Source organism: Anabrus simplex, chromosome 8 (assembly GCF_040414725.1).
Source record: "Anabrus simplex isolate iqAnaSimp1 chromosome 8, ASM4041472v1, whole genome shotgun sequence".
NCBI classification, from domain to species: Eukaryota; Metazoa; Arthropoda; class Insecta; order Orthoptera; family Tettigoniidae; genus Anabrus; species Anabrus simplex.
Window position 1 is genome coordinate 88,452,327 of NC_090272.1, and position 14,346 is coordinate 88,466,672.

At 44.8% G+C, this 14,346-nt stretch overlaps 1 protein-coding gene across 3 annotated transcripts in view; it reads left to right on the forward strand.

Moving 5' to 3' along the window:
* Nucleotides 1–14,346, forward strand: part of LOC136879152 (ATP-binding cassette subfamily G member 4) — a 394,853-nt gene that overhangs the window by 93,186 nt on the left and 287,321 nt on the right. The window contains exon 1 of one of the 3 annotated variants that reach the window (XM_067152907.2): nt 2,089–2,160. The exons of the other annotated variants lie outside the window; for them this stretch is intronic. The gene's annotated coding sequence lies outside the window, so the exon portion shown is untranslated. Of the gene's footprint in view, nt 1–2,088; nt 2,161–14,346 lie in introns of those variants that run through there. 3 annotated transcript variants of the gene reach the window in all.

The following is a 14,346-nucleotide window of genomic DNA, read 5'->3' on the forward strand; positions in this document are numbered from 1 at the left end:
GAAGTGGAAAGGCAGCGACCATGGTCTTAAATGAGGTTTAGCCCCAGCATTTGCCTGGTATGAAAATGGGGAAACCACGGAAAACCATCTTCGGGACTGCCGATAGTGGGGTTCAACTGGTTGATTGAGCAGTGAGAAATTATATAGATACATTCCTTACACATTTTAATTATTCATTTATTTAGTAAACTATGCTATCTAGTTTCAAGCATCGGTCTTGTAAACATTTTATACGTTCGCCCTTTTTTACCAGAACCTCCATATCTCTGTTGTTCAAATTGTGGTAAATGCACACTACTACTTAATATTATAAAATAATTCGTTACACGTCCGTCTCCATGACTGAATGGTTAGAGTGCAGGCCTCTGACCGAGGGCATCTCGGGTTCGATTATCGACAGGCTCGGGGACTGGGTATGTGTACTTCGTTCTTCATCAGAATTCATCATAGGCAGGCTCCATTCATAGACGCGCAGGTCGCCTGTATGCGAAAGACGTGCGCCAGGCCTCTGCGGAGGTCATATGTCATTAGCCGTGCAATGAACAGGTAATAAATAAACAAGTCCGAAGTAATGAAATGAAATGTCGTATGGCTTTTAGTACCGGGAGTGTCCGAGGACATGTTCGGCTCGCCAGGTGCAGGTCTTCTGTTTTGACTCCCGTAGGCGACCTGCGCGCCGTGATGTGGATGAAATGATGATGAAGACGACACATACACTCAGCCCCCGTGCCAGCGAATTAACCAATGATGGTTAAAATTCCCGACCCTGCCAGGAATCGAACCGGGGACCCCTGTGACCAAAGGCCAGGAGGCTAACAATTTAGCCATGGAGCCGAAACAAGTCCGAAGTGAGTAGCTCAGACGGTAGAGCGCTGGCATTCTGCGCCCAACTTGGTGGATTCGATCCCGAATGAGTGCGGTGGTGTTTGAAGATGCTCAAATGCGCCAGTTTCGTGTTGTTATATTTACCGGCACGTAAAAGAATTCCTGCGGGATGAAATTCCAGCAGCGTGGCCTCACTGAAAACCATAAAAGTAGTTGGTAAAACGTAGAATTATTATTATTATTATTATTATTATTATTATTATTATTATTATTATTATTATTATTATTATTATTATTCATCATCTGTTTACCCTCCAGGCTCGGTTTTTCCCTCGGACTCAGCGAGGGATCCCACCTCTACCGCCTCAAGGGCAGTGTCATGGAGCTTCAGACTCTTGGTCGTGGGGTACAACTGGGGAGAATGACCAGTACCTCGCCCAGGCGGCCTCACCTGCTATGCTGAACAGGGGCCTTGTGGAGGGATGGGAAGATCGGATGGGATAGGCAAGGAAGAGGGAAGGAAGCGGCCGTGGCCTTAAGTTAGGTACCATCCCGGCATTCGCCTGGAGGAGAAGTGGGAAACCACGGAAAACCACTTCGAGGATGGCTGAGGTGGGAATCGAACCCACCTCTACTCAGTTGACCTCCCGAGGCTGAGTGGACCCCGTTCCAGCCCTCGTACCACTTTTCAAATTTCGTAGCAGAGCCGGGAATCGAACCCGGACCTCCGGGGGTGGCAGCTAATCACGCTAACCACTACACCACAGAGGCGGACATTATTATTATTATTATTATTATTATTATTATTATTATTAAAACAATTTTTTTCCTCCGTCGGGAGGTCGAACATTTCAGAAATGAGATTTCAGTTTTCTGGAGAGGGTCATGGCCCTCACGTTTACTCAGTTAAACTAATGATCAATTTAATTCCTGCGGTTGAACTCGGCCGACCACTCTATCCCACATAGTGCCGAGGTTACGGATTATGTATAGTGGAGTTTTAACCTGCCACTCCTCGAAAGACCTTCATGCTCTGTATGGAGATAACTTAGCTTTGCTTTGCTATAACCCCCGCCCATCTTCACCTTCGTGCACATAATTTTACTTCGTATTTCTTTCCAATACATCGCGATTTGCGTCGTTACGTAAGAAAGAATAACTTACTGCTTATGCTTGGGAAATTGATGCTAACCTTTGACATAGCTTGGTATTCAATCAGCTTCGTACAATGAGCAAAAATGACGTAACGTGATAAGCGCTGAACTTAGGCACACAGGACCTATAATACAGCAGTAAGACTGACTTGGATGTTGTGTTGTTGATGGAGCAGTTAAGGTAGGTCATTGGACTACAAGCAAAACCAAATAATCAAGATATTTTTTATCTGAATGTGGTGGTGACAGAGGTTAAGTCGTCCTCTGTGACTCAGTCAGTTAGTCCTTATTCTTCTGTTCCTATTTCATAAGGTTCAATCACGGTCGAGTTTAGTAGCGTTTGAAATTGAAAATGACTTTAAAAGTTCTTTAAACTGTACCCTAATTAGTGTACCTCAGCTCAAACAGCAACGGAAACAGCAATAATAAGGAAATCAAGCGCAGGATGCCAGTGACGCAGATGGCAATATCGTAGCTTAATCCCTTTTGGAAATATGATCGTTCATTTTCCAAGTCCATGAAGGTACTGCAAGTTTGTTTATTTATTTATTTATTTATTTATTTATTTATTTATTTATTTATTTATTTATTTATTTATTTATTTATTTATTTATTTATTTAATTTTAATTCACATTATTCACAATTACAATCATCTACATTTCAGTGAATCCCACATAAGCAATCTTGTATGTGGGCTTGTATACATTACTTATTACTCATAACTAGGGCTCTGATGTTTAGGAAAAGTCATATTTTTTCTTTGTCTCTATTTTCTTGCCTGATTGGATTTTGGTACGAATCAGGTGATTATAGTTACAATTAAGTGATTTTTATTTGTCATATAAATGCATATTTTGGCTATTTTTGTCATAAAGTCATATTTTGAGCTATTTTCGTAGAAACGTCATATTTCTGTCATATTTTGGCGGTCTGACGACAGCTGTAGCTGTGCAAAATCGTCTTCAACATATCGAATGCGAACTAGTGTTCACAAAACTGCTTCTCGGTATCACATCTGCAGTTAATACAAGTGGAATACCGTTTGTATAGAATGAAGGCCATGGACTTCACTGCACCTTTTACACGAATTAAATATGCACCAATAACCTTGTGACATAGAAAGGAGCTTCTCTTCTTACAAGAATGTGTTAAGTGATAATCGGAGGTCTTTCGCGCCTGATGATTTGAAGATGAATCTTGTCATACACTTCAATTCCACCCGCGGAGAAGAAGGGAAAATGTATGTCAGTTTGCACTATACGCCCTGCCGCCCTACCATAATGTATTGAAAGACATCTACCTGATTCGTTTCGTGATGCTCAATTTAAACTAACGCATTTAATAATATTAATGAAAACATGGGCTTGAACGTCCCAAAATATATATTTTTTTAAATATTTCTAGTTTTCTCCTACTTCAAACCATCACTAGAAGGTGCAAACACGCTTTGACTTTTAAAATGTTGTATGATCTGATAATCTTATCGAACTTAGTGCCGGTACCTTATAGCTATGTATTGACAAATGTTCGGTAAGTGAAACAAGGAAAATAGACTGAATAACTGCTAAACATGTACATTAAGAAAATTAATATGAAAGTAAGAATAAAGAATTTACTTAACAAGTGTGTATCAAAGGCATTGCCCTTTCGATTTATAATTTGTTAAAAAACGCCACATTTAGATTAGGCATTTTCGGGTCATATTCTGCAATTTTTACGTCATATTTCTCCACTTTTGAGGTCATATTTAGTCACTTTTGAGGTCATATTTTGTCACTTTTGAGGTCATATTTCGTCACTTTTGAGGTCATATTTGCTTGCTTATTTTGGCGATTTTTAGGTCCTAAACATCCGAGCCCTACTCATAACAGTTTACACTTTAGTTACCAGATGACAGCAGCAACTTACGTATAATATACAGTACTCTATAGTGTATTTATCTTAAAGCAATCTCCTACGAAAGCGCTCTCACTTGGAAGACATGCGTACTGTCTGAACTCTGAAGGTCACATTATGTGTCTGTAAGCTGCTACTAGTGACAGTTACCACTTCCCAGTTACTGTTTTCACTAGTACGTTATTCTGTTGTCGTTACTCAGTAACCGGTTATTTGTTGTCCTCGTTACATTTGTAACAGTGACAAGCATATAACTGTGACAAAATAACTGCTACGTCATTTTTCAGCCATCTCTAGGCGGGACCGTTAGGAGTGGGGAGAGCGTGCTGTTAGATATGTCCCGCCGTTTCGTCAGTAGCGCTCACGATGTCGGAGCAACAGGTGCAAACCTGCACTGCGCAACGCATATTATAAAATACACTGACTGACAGAGCAAATGCAACACCAAGAAGGAGTGGTCAGAACTTTATGCCAATTGCAGGGTAGACTGACGTCACTGAGGTATGCTCTTGATGTGAAATGCGCCGCTGTGCTGCGCACGTAGCGAACGATAAATGGGACACGGCGTTGGCGAATGGCTCACTTCGTACCGTGATTTCTCAGCCGACAGTCATTGTAGAACGTGTTGTCGTGTGCCACAGGACACGTGTATAGCTAAGAATGCCAGGCCGCCGTCAACGGAGGCATTTCCAGCAGACAGACGACTTTACGAGGGGTATGGTGATCGGGCTGAGAAGGGCAGGTTGGTCGCTTCGTCAAATCGCAGCCGATACCCATAGGGATGTGTCCACGGTGCAGCGCCTGTGGCGAAGATGGTTGGCGCAGGGACATGTGGCACGTGCGAGGGGTCCAGGCGCAGCCCGAGTGACGTCAGCACGCGAGGATCGGCGCATCCGCCGCCAAGCGGTGGCAGCCCCGCACGCCACGTCAACCGCCATTCTTCAGCATGTGCAAGACACCCTGGCTGTTCCAATATCGACCAGAACAATTTCCCGTCGATTGGTTGAAGGAGGCCTGCACTCCCGGCGTCCGCTCAGAAGACTACCATTGACTCCACAGCATAGACGTGCACGCCTGGCATGGTGCCGGGCTTGAGCGACTTGGATGAGGGAATGGCGGAACGTCGTGTTCTCCGATGAGTCACGCTTCTGTTCTGTCAGTGATAGTCACCGCAGACGAGTGTGACGTCGGCGTGGAGAAAGGTCAAATCCGGCAGTAACTGTGGAGCGCCCTACCGCTAGACAACGCGGCATCATGGTTTGGGGCGCTATTGCGTATGATTCCACGTCACTTCTAGTGCGTATTCAAGGCACGTTAAATGCCCACCGCTACGTGCAGCATGTGCTGCGGCCGGTGGCACTCCCGTACCTTCAGGGGCTGCCCAATGCTCTGTTTTAGTAGGATAATGCCCGCCCACACACTGCTCGCATCTCCCAACAGGCTCTACGAGGTGTACAGATGCTTCCGTGGCCAGCGTACTCTCCGGATCTCTCACCAATCGAACACGTGTGGGATCTCATTGGACGCCGTTTGCAAACTCTGCCCCAGCCTCGTACGGACGACCAACTGTGGCAAATGGTTGACAGAGAATGGAGAACCATCCCTCAGGACACCATCCGCACTCTTATTGACTCTGTACCTCGACGTGTTTCTGCGTGCATCGCCGCTCGCGGTGGTCCTACATCCTACTGAGTCGATGCCGTGCGCATTGTGTAACCTGCATATCGGTTTGAAATAAACATCAATTATTCGTCCGTGTCGTCTCTGTTTTTCCCCAACTTTCATCCCTTTCGAACCACTCCTTCTTGGTGTTGCATTTGCTCTGTCAGTCAGTGTATCTTACTCGTGAAGGAGTAAGAGCGGCGGAAAGTTGCCAGAGATTGACTGCACAGTTCAGTGATCAAACATTGTCAAGGACGCGTAGGTTTGCCTGGCGTAAAAAGTTCAAGGAAGGACAAGAAAGTGTGGAAAATCAGCGACACGATCGCCGTCCTCGGACCAGCATTACGGACGAAAAAATTCGTGCGGTTAAAGACATTGACGGGCGACAGTATCAGAAATTGCAGAACAAGTCGGAATCAGTTATGGGAGCTGTCAAGCAATCATCCCAAACGACTTACAGTTCCGTAAAGTGTGTTCCAGATGGGTCCCTCGCCTTTTGACCGGAAACTGTATCCAAGCCTCAGGAGATGTACTGGACTACACTTGATCATCCTCCTTACAGCCCGGACTTATCGCTCTGCGATTTTCATTTATTCGGGCCGCTTAAAGAAGCTCTAGGAGGGCAACGATTTGAAGATGATGCGAATGTGGAAGACTTCGTGCGCAGCTGGCTGGTGACACGATCCCGTTCTTTTTGCGATGAGGGCATCAAAAAGCTGCCCATACGCTCGGACAAATACATTTTCAAAGCAGGAAACTATGTGGAAAAATAAATTGTAATTGTCTTGTGTTTTTCAATAAATGAATTTAAATAAAAAATAAAATCCCGTTTAAATTACCTATCAGTATGACCAACGCTCTAGCGCTCATATATCCGACCATCTTGTATATGCACAATTAAGGATAAGGTCTGCACACATCAACGCGGCACGCGGCACGCGGGAAGCGGGAGCGGGAACGAAACCTACAATCCCGCGGTCCCTGCGAAGTTCGTCTTTCTGCACACACCAACGTGGGACGCGGGAAGCGGGAGCGAAACCTACAATCCCGCGGTCGCTGCGAATTTCGTCTTTCTGCACACACCAACGCGGGACGCGGGAAGCGGGAGCGAAACCTACAATCCCGCGGTCGCTGCGAATTTCGTCTTTCTGCACACACACCAACGCGGGACACGGGAAGCGGGAGCGAAACCTACAATCCCGCGGTCGCTGCGAAGTTCGTCTTTCTGCACACACCAACGCGGGACGCGGGAAGCGGGAGTGAAACCTACAATCCCGCGGTCGCTGCGAAGTTCGTCTTTCTGCACACACCAACGCGGGACGCGGGAAGCGGGAGTGAAACCTACAATCCCGCGGTCACTGCGAAGTTCGTCTTTGTCTTTGCACAGACCCATGGAAGTTCATGTGGACGCAGCTAAGCGAATCATTAGAACAACGTGCATTCTGCACAATTTCCTGAGAGAAAATCCAACATATCACGAAGATTTAGATCTACCGGAATCAGAACTTGGGGCCTTTGAAAATGTTGACAATGATGTACGACGAGCACTCTCTGTAGCGTTCGCTGATCGTGAGAAATTTGTGGAGTTCTTTGGCATGCATAACAACAGTGTATAGATAGTTTTAGTATACATCTTACATGCATCTGGAAGTTTACGAATGGAGAAATGTGTGCAAAAAAGTCACACACAAACAGTGATAATTAAAGAATTGATACTTAACCAGGTATACACAGTTCTTTTTCTCTTTCATCCCACAACATATTCTTCTTCCTCACATTCTTGTAATCTTCATTACTCATGTCGTAAAGCATTGGATGTTTCTTAACGCTCTCTACCAACTGTTCAGTCGCCATTGCTACTGTCACATTGAATGCGGGACGCGGGAAGACGCTGCATGCTGCAAACTGAAAATGGTTCGCTGCAATCTCGCCATATAGGCGGGAGAGTGACGCACCGGTGTGAATGGATCCATATCCCGCTGTACTCATAATGGTTCGCGACGGGATCGTTCCCGCTCCCGCATTCCGCGTTGGTGTGTGCATACCTTAATAGTGACATCTAATGGAATGGCGGAGTACAACAGACACCCTGGCTACAAACGTGAGACTAGTCGCAAATACGAGCATTTCCAGGTTTATTGTTTACTGACGCTTACATTAAGTGGAACCGTTTGCTCGGGTGTCTGCAAGATTCATCCAGTCGATCACTGGCTACAATACCAAGGGGGTTACTTGTGCAGGCAAATGATGAGTTAGTGCGACGTTAAATATGTAGCAAAAAAAAAAAAACGGTCGCTCTTTTAATCGACTTTTACGACCAGTAGCGGCGACTAGGGAGGGGGGGAGGCGAGGGGGGAGCAGTTGTCCCCCTAATTTGCGGAGAAAATATTAAATTTTTGTTCCATTTTAGCCGGTTGAAACTAGAAATTAAAGGAATTACTTTTTAAAAAAGCAATTTTTACAAGCCCTGTTGTCTTATCAGCTAATTCTATCCTTAATTTTACACAATTATTAGCGGAAATATCTACACACAAGAGAAGCCTCCGTGGCTCAGGCGGCAGCGCACCGGCCTCTCACCGCTGGGTTTCGTGGTTCAAATCCCGGTCACTCCATGTGAGATTTGTGCTGGACAAAGCGGAGGCGAGACAGGTTTTACTCCGGGTACTCCGGTTTTCCCTGTCATATTTCATTCCAGCAACACTCTCCAATATCATTTCATTTCATCTGTCATTCATTAATCATTGCCCCAGAGGAGTGTGACAGGCTTCGGCAGCCGGCACGATTCCTATCTTCGCCGCTAGATAGGGGCTTCATTCATTCATTTATTCGTTCCTTTCCTGACCCGGTTGAATGACTGGAAACAGGCTGTGGATTTTCATCTACACACAAAATATCGTTCGTCTCAGGTGAAGGATTTGGGCAAGTAGTGCAGACTTTGCATGTACCCAAGGTCAGGGATTCTGAGGTAGTGATTCACCCGTTTGCCGCGCGCATTCGTCAGTCTGGCAGTCTCTTTAGTGTACGGCCACACTTGCGTTTTTTCCCGCAGCGTGACTGCGGGAAAACACGCGCTAAAAATGCACATCACTGAGTTTAATGGGACTGGCCACACTTGCGGGAAAAAGACGCAGCGGGACAAGAGACAAGGCGCGTCTTCAAGGTCGCCCGCTCGAGAATGGGCCGGGGTCCATTTTCTTTGCGTGTTTCACGCTCTCCCGCTCAGCAGTGCCTGGCCACACTTGCGGGAAGAAGACGCTGCGGTTTTGTTCGTGTAAAACTTAGGAGAATGTTAGACAGTGAACTGATAATTTTGGAGGTACAAAGGTACCCATGCCTTAACGACACCTTAATGTCAATGCGAGTTTTTCTTCCTCAGGAATACATTCCCGCAGCCTTGTGTTTCTTTCGCTGATAGCATTTTTCAACATACAGAAAAGCAGTTCAAATAAGGTCACGGACAATCTGTAATACTCAAAAAAATTATCTTGGTTGTCTTTTAGTTTATAGTGTAGGAGCACAAATTGTCCATTTGATGACCTGTCACTTAATACAGGATGGATCCAATGTTTTCTTTGACGCTGACGACGGCGAAGAACAACCAAGCACATAACACAACAACGGAATTATTATTTAAAAATGGAATGCCTTCTATATGAAGAGCAATGGCGATGTTTTGCTACTCACAATATACAACCAAAACCAAACCCCTTGGCACTAGAGCCCTTGAAGTGCCTTGGCCTACCAAGCGACCGCTGCTCAGCCCGAAGGCCTGCAAATTACGAGGTGTCGTGTGGTCAGTACGACGACTCCTCTCGGCCGTTATTCTGCGCTTTCTAGACCGGGGCCGCTATCTCACCGTCAGATAGCTCCTCAATTCTAATCACGTAGGCTGACTAGACCTCGAACCAGCCCTCAGGTCCAGGTAAAAATCCCTGACTTGGCCGGGATTGTGGTGGTGATGATTATTGTTTTAAGAGGAAGTACAACTAGGCAACCATCCTCCATATAACACTAATCAGAGGGGAAAATGGAAGGGATCCAACACTTCGAAAAATGAAGATATCGGCCAAAGGAAGACAAGGGCCACGAAGGACGTGAAAATGAAAGACTCCCTAGCCCTCACAAACCTAATAGCGTCGGGGTCGAAAAAGAACAAGAGTTGACGAAGAGAGGTCGAATAGGATAGATGAAAGTCAGGAGCCTGGCACAAGTAAGTGGAAGCAATGCCAGGACTCAGCTAAGGGCCCCGTGGTCGCCAACCCACGCTCCGGAGTTCAAACCCTCTGGGTCCCCTTTTAGTCGCCTCTTACGACAGGCAGGGGATACCGTGGGTGTTATTCTACCGCCCCCACCCACAGGGGAGCCTGGCCGGGAATCGAACCCGGGGCCTCCAGGTAAGAGGCAGGCACGCTACTCCTACACCACGGGGCCGGCATCACAATATACAACACACTAATATAATCACGCCGTACAAACACGCAAGTGTGGCCACGTGTTGTCGTCAAGTTGGTGAAAAACACGCAAAAATCCAGCGTGAACAAACCGCAAGTGTGGCCAACCCCCTCGCAGGTCGTCCAGCTGCGTGAAAAACACGCAGTCCCGCTGCGGGAAAACACGCAAGTGTCTGTTAGTTTCTTAGTGAGTAGTCGAATGCTAAATGGTTTTAATTGTACAATCACACCATACTTTTAATTGTAATAAATGTGTAATATTGTTCCTATGAAGAAAGTTGTATTATATAGTATTGGATCGAAATCTCAAAAGACTATTATTGCCTCTCTGTCAAAATTCGCTCAGAGAGAATCAAAAACTTACCATTTTGTACCTGTCTTTTATGCGTATAACCACCACCACCCCCCCCCCCCCACCCCCTCAGCGGCTATACCCCACAAACCCCGCTACTGTTTGTTGTCTGTATGTTCTTTTTCCCCCCGCACTTTTAATTCCCAATAGCCGCTACTGTTTACGACAGACAGGAGATATCGTAGGCATATTCTAGTCACCCACTAACAGCGGAAAGGCTGGAAAAGTAGTGATCGTAGTCTACCTAACCATTTACTGCATGAATTAGTTTTCGTTTCCGTTTGGTGACGAAAGTTTCAAGCTTTAGGTTTCAATTCGCGTTCAATGTCTTAGACTTACCAACACTTCTTAAGTGGGGATAATACCTTACCCTATCGTGTTGCATGACAACACACGTAGTCATGTCGCTAAAAATGTCAAGCTCTCGTTGCAACGGTGGCATTGAGGGGTCTTGGAACACCGTCCGTTCTCACCAGACATAAGTCTTTGTGATTTCGATCTGTTTGCGATGTTTAAGGAACCCCTTCGAGCCCGTCGATTTCCTGACGTGGCATCTCTGCACAGCGCAGGAGGGCGCTCCGTCACTATCATCAATAGAGAACGCCTTACCAACGTTCCCGAGCGGCTTCCCGACATTTGGCAAAATATACTAGAGTTTGCGGATGACTACAGTGAAATAGTATAATGCAATTGCACTTGTTAGTTCATTAAATATTGCGTTGTATCACTATTTTATTTACAGCCCTCGTATAAAGTTTGTTCTCCTTTCCACAGATCACGAGGTTGATAAGTACATGTGAATACCAACCTGATCGCATGCAGAAGTCTAATACAATTTTCTAGTTATGAATCAAGCAAGGTTTATCATAGTGTTTGCTGTAAATATTTCCATAATCGTGCCATTAATTACGTACCATAGCAATCAAGGTTACGGCGAACATCAGTTATGTGTTAGTTAATTACTCTGTGTGCAAGAGTGAGTTACGCAACTTCTTTTGTCTGGAGGCGGACTTGACAGATGTAACTACAGAAACGTTAATGAAGAACTGTTCTTGGCCAGGTTGTTATTAACTCGATTACCTCACAACTAATGATGATTACATCTTTTAGCGATAATGATAGTTCACATACTTAGGAAGGATTTCGTATAATTATCTAACATGGCTTTTCCCTCGGATTCAGCGAGGGATCCCACCTCTACCGCCTCAAGGGTGGTGTCCTGAAGCGTGAGACATTGGGTCGGGGATACAACTGGGGAGGATGGCCAGTAACTCGCCCAGGCGGCCTCACCTGCTATGCTGAACAGGGGCCTTGGTGGGGGATGGGAAAATTGGAAGGGATAGACAAAGAAGAGGGAAGGAAGCGGCCGTGGCCTTAAGTTAGGTACCATTCCGGCATTTGTCTGGAGGAGAAGTGGAAAACCACGGAAAACCACTTCCAGGATGGCTGAGGTGGGAATCGAACCCACCTCTACTCAGTTGACCTCCCGAGACTTAGTGGACCCCGTTCCAGCCCTCGTACCACTTTTCAAATTTCGTGGCAGAGCCGGGAATCGAACTCGTGCCTCCGGGGGTGGCAGCTAATTACACTAACCACTAAACCACAGAGGCGGACTTAATTACGTATTTAATGAAGGAATATTATCTGCTTCTTCTTCTTCTTCTTCTTCTTATTATTATTATTATTATTATTATTATTATTATTATTATTATTATTATTATTATTATTATTATTATTATTATTATTATATAATTCTCTGGGGCCATCAAGGACCACGTTAAGTCTTGTTGCATTTGACACTGAACTTGGCCTTCTTTAGAGCCCAAATTTCCCTCATTCTTTGTGAGTGGGCCTGCTTACGCTCCTCTGTCCAAGGGGCACCGTGTCTTCTCTTCCGTTGCTCGTCTCGGTTTAGCCCGTTCGTCAATATTTTCTTGCGGAAGAGATCTCTGTTAAGGGCGTCTTCAGCTGAGATATGTAGCATTTGTAGGTCTTCTTTGGTATTTCTAAACCAGGGAATTTTGGTTTTGGGGTTTGAATCAAAAAAGTGAAAGATTTCTTTAGTTAACTTTGTTCCATCCATTCTTTTCAGATGACCGTAAAATCGTGCCCGTCTTTTTCTGATTGTGTCGGTAATTTTCTCTATTTTGCTGTAGACTTCCTTGTTGGATTTCTTTCGATGGATTCCATTTTTGTACTTTGATCCCAAGATTCCTCTCACAATTTTGCGTTCTCTTTTCTCCAGTTCTTCAAGGAGTCCTTTGTTGGCATTTAGAGGCAGGGTTTATTATTATTATTATTATTATTATTATTATTATTATTATTATTATTATTATTATTATTATTATTATTATTATTATTATTATTATTAATCTGTTTACCCTCCAGGGTTGGCTTTTCCCTCGGACTCAGCGAGGGATCCTACCTCTACCACCTCAGGGGCAGTGTCCTGGATCGTCAGACATCGGGTCGTGGGATACAACTGGGGAGGATGACTAGTGCCTCGCCAAGGCGGCCTCATTTGCTATGTTGAACAGGGGCCTTGGTGGGGGATGGGAAGATTGGAAGGGATAGACAAGGAAGAGGGAAGGAAGCGGCCGTGGCCTTAAGTTAGGTACCATTCCGGCATTTGCCTGGAGGAGAAGTGGGAAACCACGGAAAACCACTTCCAGGATGGCTGAGATGGGAATCGAACCCACTCTACTCAGTTGACCTCCCGAGGCTTAGTGGACCCGGTTCCATCACTCGTACCACTTTTCAAATTTCGTGGCAGAGCCGGGAATCGAACCCGTGCCTCCAGGGGTGGCAGCTAATCACACTAACCACTACACCACAGAGGCGGACATGAAGGAATATAATGTTTAAAAATACAAAATTCTGGTGGCATGCAACATAGGGTGCAAAAATATATGAGTAAAGTACGTCTTTCAGACAACGTAGTTTTAATATTAATATACTGTAATTTAAAAGAAGGAATTCTGTGTTTGTTTTTTAAAAAAAAGGATGTGCAGAATTTGGAATGAAATATTTTTTCCACCTAGAATGAATTCAGCGGACTCGTAATGGACATCCAGGAGAAAGAAATTTAATTTAGTGTATGTACAACCATATTTGGCTTAAGCACACTAGGGTTACAGAAATTGGAAATCGGAAACCTTACCTCAGTTGGCTTTGCAGTATATCACAATAGTGATTTCCAGGTTCTTACGTGTAAAGGATCTTCTGTTTTCTGAGAGCACGTTACAAAACATCTTCACAACAACGGATGTTAAGGGTTCATACTTGAAGCAAGTGAGATCTTCCTCTTCAAAAACATTCGCATCAAAATGTTCTCCTCACTTATCTCGCACATAATTTGATACTCGCGGTTTTTTCACGTAGTAGTTTCATTTTTAATTTCATTCTCTCTCCTTTCAGGTTTAAGAGGTGATGGATGAACTAATAATAATTCGAATTGAGAATGAACAGTAAAAATGTAGTCGAAATAAGACGGAGTTGCAAAAAAAAACAAAGGCCGTTAAGACCTAATCAAAGGCCTAAAAAAGGTCAATAAGCCAAAAAATGCCGAAAAAGGCTGAAAAAACACATAAAACCCACCATTTTCTGGCCTACAATGACCCAGAATGAACACATATTGCGTTGGGCCTCAACTTGCCTCAACTTGCCTCAACTTTCGTCAACTTTCGAGCCCTATTGATAACCAAAGTATATTTCATTTCTAAATACTAACCTGAAAATATATTATTTATTGAAATTATTTGCAAAAGTGTCCGGCTCCATGGCTAAATGGTTGATGTGCTGGCCTTTGGTCACAGGGGTCCCGGGTTCGATTCCCGGCAGGGTTGTGAATTTTAACTATCATTGGTTAATTTCGCTGGCACGGGGACTGGGTGTATGTGTCGTCTTCATTACCATTTCATCCTCATCACGACGCGCAAGTCACCTACGGGAGTCAAATCAAAAGACCTGCACCTGGCGAGCCGAACATGTCCTCGGACACTCCCC